Source organism: Sciurus carolinensis, unplaced genomic scaffold (genome assembly GCF_902686445.1).
Source record: "Sciurus carolinensis unplaced genomic scaffold, mSciCar1.2, whole genome shotgun sequence".
NCBI lineage: Eukaryota > Metazoa > Chordata > Mammalia > Rodentia > Sciuridae > Sciurus > Sciurus carolinensis.
Genome location: NW_025920407.1, coordinates 43361 through 50967, shown reverse-complemented (window position 1 = coordinate 50967; position 7607 = coordinate 43361). Strand labels below are relative to the sequence as shown.

At 44.3% G+C, this 7607-nt stretch overlaps 1 pseudogene; it reads left to right on the top strand.

Annotated features, from left to right (window-relative positions):
* Positions 1–6094: 6094 nt before the first annotated feature.
* LOC124975702 (cyclin-Y-like protein 1) lies at positions 6095–7172 on the top strand (annotated as a pseudogene).
* The last annotated feature ends 435 nt before the right edge of the window (positions 7173–7607 follow it).

Below are 7607 nucleotides of genomic sequence, written 5' to 3'. Positions count from 1 at the left end.
TTTTTTTTTACTTTTGTTTTTAACCTTCCCAGAGATCAAGAAGTGGGAAGGGAACCAGAAATATGAGCAGAACTGCTAAGAAGTCCAGTCTCCTGCAGGTATGAGGACCAAGGGCTGTGGCATCTCCTCTCTGGGTACTGTGCTAAGAGATGGGAGGTAGTGACAGATCCATTTGTGCTAACTTGAGGGAAAATGTTGAGAAATTTTAAAGATATGGGATTAATCCAGGAACTTGCAGTCCTAAAGTTTCTCTCATTTCTCTCCTTGTTTTGCTTCTTTCCCACCTCCCTCTCTCATCTCCTCTTTCTTCCTCATGTCAGAGCATCTTCTTCCTCCTATGTCCTTGCTGCCTGTAGTAACCACTCAGACACATCGCCTTCCACACAACATGGTGAGAGAGAGTACCTGTCTTTGTTCAATTTCTGTCTCCCTGGGGAAGGAATTTTTGATTTGTCCCCTTGGGCTAGATGACATTCCTGGTCAGAAAACTGTGACCAGAAGGGATGAGTTGTATTAGAGAGGTGGATCCAGAGAAACCACCCTGTGGTTGTGCAAAGATGATCAAGGCCACCATGATGTGGTAGAAGACATTCTGCAATTCTTGAGACATTCATCATGGAAATTGCTTCGTTGTTTCTTTCTTTATTCATCAAATCTTTGTTGAGTATCTATGCCAGGCCTATCAACATTCATTCTTTTTTCTTTCATTTATATTTGTATTTACTTAATAATCATCCAATGAATAAAATGATCATGTGCTTGAGATTACAAGACAAAACACAGTACTGAGTCGTTATCTATAACTTTCTTCTAGAAAAGCAACTCTGATCATGGTATTGAAAAAGAAAATGTACATGCCTGAGCCATCCTCAAGCTAGAAAGTATTTTCATACTCCCTCCATCCAGAATAACTGGTCAAAGAAACACATTTTTTATTTAAGCTGTCTCCTTAGGAAGGAAAGAAAACACAGGAAGGTTTCTGTGTTGCAGAATGGCAGGGTCAGCAGAGTGGCTCAGAAAGTCCCTTCCTGCTCTGGAGCTAAAGAATGTTAGATTAAGTCTATCCATCAAGCCAGTGACAATATCATTAACCAATAAGAAAGACAGACCCATCTCTGGCAGACACAAGAGGCTTGCAGCAACTAATCAGTATGATGTGCATGGAAATGAATTAGGGATCAAAGCAGAATAATTTCATAACTTATTCTCATGGGAGCATTGATGTGCTCTCTCCAGACCTGACCCTCTGATGTGCAAAGACTGACCGACACCATTTTCTTCTGCAAATGAGATGAGTGACAAGATGCACCTTCCTGAGCATCCTGAATGACCCAAAGTGCCCAAGTAGCAATTCATCCATCAAACATCTGTTGAGGACCTACTGTGTGGCAGGCAGCATGCTGGGCACTGCACTGAAACTGAGGAACCATGTAAGTAGTCCTCAGTCATTTATCTATGGTTTCAAAGTACATAAATACACCCCAACAAAGCATCTAGAGGAAGCCCACAGAGGAGCAGCACGCATCCCCAAACTGTGCACATTAAGGGGGTAGAGAGATCCCATGGAGCAAAGGGATTTTCAACTGTACTGTAGGGAAAAAAGACTTCTTCTCTGCTTCCCTGTATGGCTTAATTTTTTCCCATAAACCTACAGTTGTGGCAAAATGACAGGGAGCCTCAGCCAGCTTGGAAGCAGACTTGTTCTGTGGAGGAAACATAATTCTTCCCTTCATTTTCTGCGCAACACTGGAAGTGGCTATCCTCTCAGGATTCCTTCACCATCCCAAAAGGCCACTTACAGCCTCTGAACTCTGGAAGCCTTAAAGTTGGAGGCAGCAAAGTGCCAGCAATAGCTGACTGTGTGTCTGCTGGAAACAATCCTAGCAACTGTGATTTTTCCCTGAATGTCCAACTTCACTGAGTGGAAGGTCCAGTGGGCAGGAACTATGTTTGCCCCAGTCACTGTTGGTCTGCAGAGCTTTGGGCCCCAGCACTGGCTCTCAGTAGATGATCTGTAACTATTTGTTGAATGAATGCATCCACATACATTTGCCTGATTTGATGTTCCCAGTGTGATTGGGTATTATTGCTGCCATTTTCCTAGTTACAGAACAAAATGACTTCTCTCATTGGGGAGATGCTGGCAACCTCCCTTTATAGGCTGAGAGAGAGGCACAGAGAAGAGAAATGACATGCCACCATGCTGAGTCTCCATGAGTGTCATTCCTGTCCTATTGTCCTATTATATTCATCCTCTGTCAAGAGCCACACAGAAGGCAAAGGTCTTTGCACCTGCTGAAGCCACGGAAGCAACCAAGCCTGCAGGCCTGGGAATCTGATAGATTGGGTTCAAGTCCAGACTGTACCCTCAGGTGACCTTGAGCTCACCAATTTCATCATGCTGCCTTTGAGCCCTGAGTGTGAGGCTTCCAAGAGGAATCCCAACTATGACCCCATGGAATTAGGAAGTAAGGTTGCCTTTGAACTTTGGAGACTCATTATGTCCTAATAAAGAGTAGTGTAGAACATGGGTAGGCTGGGATGGGTGACTCTACCAGAAGGAAATGAAAATTCTGAATCACCTCAAGAGCTGGAAGGTCATGAAAGGAGCTCAGAGGACATCCCAAGTACATCCTACCCCTTTGCAGCCATGTCCAGAGGTCAGAGTTAATGGAAGAGTGTGGCAAGTCCTCATGGCAAGGACTCCACGTATTTAATCCTCCGTGAAGATTTGGGTCATCACTCTAGGCAAATAATCTCTGCCAGGGAATATGGACTGGGGAGTGTGAACAAAATAGATCCTGGCCATGAATGCTTATAGAAATTATATGATTATGTAATCATCATCATTATATTAGATTATATCTTGTTCCTTAGTGTCAGATATAGTTTGATATATTTTAACTAATGCCACTCCTTCTTCTTTTTCCTTTGGCTGACTGTGGTACATGAGGACAATCATATTTATCTTCTTATAAGCTACAAGATCTTGAAATATAATCACAATAGAATAGAAGACTAAATTTGGCCCAGGAAGTATGCATTTGTGACTAATTGCATTCATTGACTAGATATGGATTATTTCCCCTCAGGGAGAAGTGGTCTGTCTCTGAACAGGGAAATATGGTTATTTGGGAAGAATGAACTGAAATATTGGAAAGTGTGCATATAAGTTTTAGAAAGTTAAATTGGACTGGTAAAGGTGTGGATGGCATTGGTCATACCTTGTGCTCAATAGTTTGGCTTCTGCTATGAAATGAAAGTGTGTGTACTCCCAAAATTTATAGGTTGAAATCAAAACACCTGATAAGTTGGTATTAGGAGGTGGTGGCTTTGGGATGTGGGGTCATCTTGCCCTCTTTCTGTCAGATGAGAACACAGTGAGAAGCTAGGAGGGGGCCCTTGCCAGAACTTAACCATGCTGGCACCTTGATCATGAACTTCCCAGCTTCCAGAACCATGAGAAATAAGTTGCTGCTGCTTAATCAACCCTGTCTGTGGCACTTTGTTATAGCATTCATTATTTCCTCCTAGCTACATTCTGTCTTAGGTCACATTTTCCAGAGGCAGAACCAGAGATGGGAAGTTATGTAATGAGGGTGTGTTCTCATCTAGTGAGTTAGGAAAACAAGATAGGAGGTGTTATGGTGTGGGTATGTGGTGTCCTCAAAAATCTCCTGTTCTTGCAGGAATGTTCAGAGATGAAATGATTGGATTATGAGAGTTGAAACCTAATCTGTCCATCCTAGTTTGAATGGAATGACTGGGTGTTATCTGTAGGAAGGTAGGCCATGGTTGGAGGAAGTGGATGACTGGGGGGCGTACCTGGAAGGGTTGTTCTTCCCATGGGACCTTTTCTCCCCCCACCTCTCTCTCTCCTGACCTTCACATGAGCTGAGCAGTTTTCCTCTGGTGGGTCATTCCACCATGATGTGCTACCTCATGTTGGGCCCAGAGCAATGGGGTTGACCTTCTACGTACTGAGATCTTAGATACCATGAGCCTAAATAAACTTTTCCTCCTCTAGGTTTTATTTATTGGGTATTTTAATCACAGTGACTCAAAAGTTGACCAAAAAAGAAAGAGAGAAACAGAAAAGGTATTTTTTCAAGAGCAGTGTGACCAAATCTGATCTTCAGAGAGCCCTGGAGTGTGACCTGTACCACAGGGCCATTCCCTCTAAAGAAGAGAGATCTTTGGATTAATGAACTAGTCAAAACTTGGCTGTGTGTTATGCCAGGGAGTGGGAGGAGAAGGACCTGCCTCCCAGCACCTCCAGGTGAGATAGCACCAGGAGCCTCTGGGGAAAATAACTGGTGGGGACCTTAGCAACAGTTCCTCCAGTAGTTAGGTAAAAGTCTCTCTAGGGCTCTGGGTGGGACAATGTTTTAGTTATGTATTGCGTATAAAAGCTCACTCCCAAACTCAGCCTCTTAAAGCAATAATAAATATTTATTTCCCCTCATGTTGTTTGTGGGTGGGGGGAATCTGGGAGGAGCTAAGCAGCAGTTCTGACTCAGAGTCTTTCAGGAAGCTGCAGCTTTGCTGTCGCTGCAGCTGCAGTCTCCTGTGGAAGCTTGGCGAGGGTGGGGTGTGTTCTTCTACTGTGGGCAACTCTCATGTGCCTGCAAGTCCATCCTGGAGGTGGTCCCAGTTTCTCCTGCCATGGCCTCCTCCACATGCAGCTCAAACATCTTGTGACAAGACAGCGGCTTCTTTAAGAGTGAGCAGCAAAAGAGACCAAAGTGGAAGCACAGAGCCTCCCATGAGCTGCCTAAGAAGCCATGCACTCTGTCCTTTCCCATAATCCAATGGTAGGACAGACTGACTCTGGTTCAGCGTGAGAGTGACCTACATAACAGGGGATAAAAATCATGGCTAATGGGTGTCCTCAAGTAGTGTGCTTGCCACACTCATATTTTACTTCAAGTCTTTACCACTGGTAGCCCCCATTCTCTACAAGAATCAGGAGGTCCAACTAGAAAAAGATCATATGACTTCATCCAGTCAGTTGGATGCCCTCTCTCAAGAGTCTGCATCCTTATGAGTTAATGGTGCAAGAAAAATAAGAGTTCCAAGCTATTTACCACAGCAGACAGGAGCTGACCAGAGACTTCCTCCCACTGTAGCCACTGCTCCAGCTCCCCTACCTCCCATTACTTCTCTGATTCATTTCCACTTTCTAAACCTAGTTTGTAAAACCTCCTGCCAATTCTGGGAGAAGCAGGCTATGCATCGAATGAACTGAATATTGCTTGAGCCAGTTGGATGTGATTTATATTTCTTAACAGTCATGTCCCCTGCCTGAGATGCTGCTTTTTTTACATTTTCTGGAATTAATATATGTTTCTTTTATTATTGGGTGGGGGCAGGATGTGGAGAAAAGTCCTTTTGAAAGTACTAAAGGACTCAGACCAAATTAAAACTCTTCCTAAGCACATCTTTCTTCTTGCATAAATAACAAATTTCTCACCTCATCCAGATGTAGACATACACGAATCCACCACCTTAGGAAGAGGAGGGAAGGTGTGAGACCTGTGGGGGTTTGGCAGTAAATCAAGTTACCATCCAGTCAGTCAATGGTCACCTGATACTAGGCTTCTCTGAACACTGACCAACACTGCTGTACTTATGGCTGGAGATGGGACAAGATCCCTGAGACTGGAAAACAGTCTCTGGCCCCCAAGGAAAGCACTCTTGAGCTTCAGGTAAGAAAGCTCTTGATAAGCATTCCAAGTCTCCATTCCCAACGCCTTTCCGTTCTAATTTGTGTTAATTCAATTAAGGACATGTAATATAGCTGTCACTGAAGTCAAATATAAAGAAAAATGTAGAGACTAGTCAGCTCTGAGGAGGCAGCCTGGTGTGGTGGCAGCAGTGCAGCAGAGGCCGGAGCCCTGGCCGGGACCGGGCGGCGGGGCCGGGAGGCAAGAAGCCGGCAAGGCCGCGTCTGCATGTACGGAGCAGCCCAGGCATAGCCCAGGGCTGCAGGTGCTGGCCGCGCCATTGTTGGGGGAGGGGACGGCCACTGAGCGCCGCAGATTTGGGGTCCAGTGAAGGCGCAGGCGGTGGTGGCGAGGAGCAGGGGCGCCCCATGGGGAACACGCTGACCTGTTGCGTGTCCCCCAATGCCAGCCCAAAGTTGGGCGGTCGCACAGGGCCGGCGGAGCCAGACTAGGAGTCTGAGCTCTATGACGGGCGGCTGGGGATGCAGTGATGGTGGCCGTAGCCGTGGAGCCCGCTGAGTTAGATTTCGGAGCCAGCGAGGGCCACCACTTGCAGCACATCAGTGACGGCGAGATGCCGGAAGATCTAGCTTTGGAAACAAACCCTTCTGACCATCCAAGGGCAAGCACAATTTTCCTGAGCAAATCTCAGACAGATGTGGGTGAAAAGAGGAAGAGCAACCATTTAAACCATGTAACTCCAGGGCAGCTTACTAAAAAGTATAGCTCATGCTCAACAATATTTCTAGATGACAGCACAGTCAGCCAGCCGAATCTTAGAACCACAATAAAATGTGTGACCTTAGCAATATATTACCACATAAAGAACAGAGATGCAAATAGATCCCTGGATATATTTGATGAGAGATCACATCCACTCACAGGAGAAAAGTTTCCAGAGGAGTACTTTAAGCATGACCCTGAACTCAAATTTATTTACAGATTTCTTCATACTTTAATGCTGCACAGCTAACAGTTGAATGTGCAATAGTAACTTTGGTCTACTTAGAAAGGCTTTTAACTTATGCTGAGATCAACATTGGTCCCACTAACTGGAAAAGAATTGTTTTAGGAGCCATTCTTCTTGCCTCCAAGGTTTGGGATGATCAGGCTGTATGGAATGTGGACTACTGCCAGATCATCAAGGACATTACAGTTGAGGACATGAATGAGATGGAAAGGCACTTCTTGGAGCTACTCCAGTTTAATATTAATGTTCCTGCCAGTGTTTATGCCAAATACTACTTTGACCTTCACTCCTTAGCCTATGACAACAACCTGAATTTTCTGTTTGCTCCTCTCAGCAAATAAAGAGCACAAAACCTAGAGGCCATTTCAAGATTGTATGAAGACACATACAAAGACTTATGTAGAGCTGCTATGAGAAGGTCTTTCAGCGCTGATAATTTCATTGGTATTCATCACTCTAATGCTATCCTCTCTTAAAGGGGAGAATTGAGGGGTAATAACATCACAAGCCTCTCATCTACAAAGACTGGATGAAATATCACCGCTCTTGCTCAAAAACCAGCAAAGTTAATATTTTCATCAGAAGGAAAACCTCGAATTCAAGAGACTCACGGACAATGACAGTTGCACTCCGTAGGAAAGAATGGGACCTTGTCAAAGCAACAAACATACTTTCTGTCCTTTTTAATGTAAACAGAGTTAACAAAAACCACTCCAAAGCAAAAGCTCTCAATCCACATGCAGATATTTGCTCACTGTGTAGGCCAATAGCTGTGAAGTATGTGAGGTTTTTTAATTAATCATTTAAATGTTTAGACTTTAAAAGACACTAAACATATAACTTTTTGTTTTTCCTGTTTTTATTCATCTTCCATATTGCTGCATATGCCTTTAGAATTGATGCAGTATTAC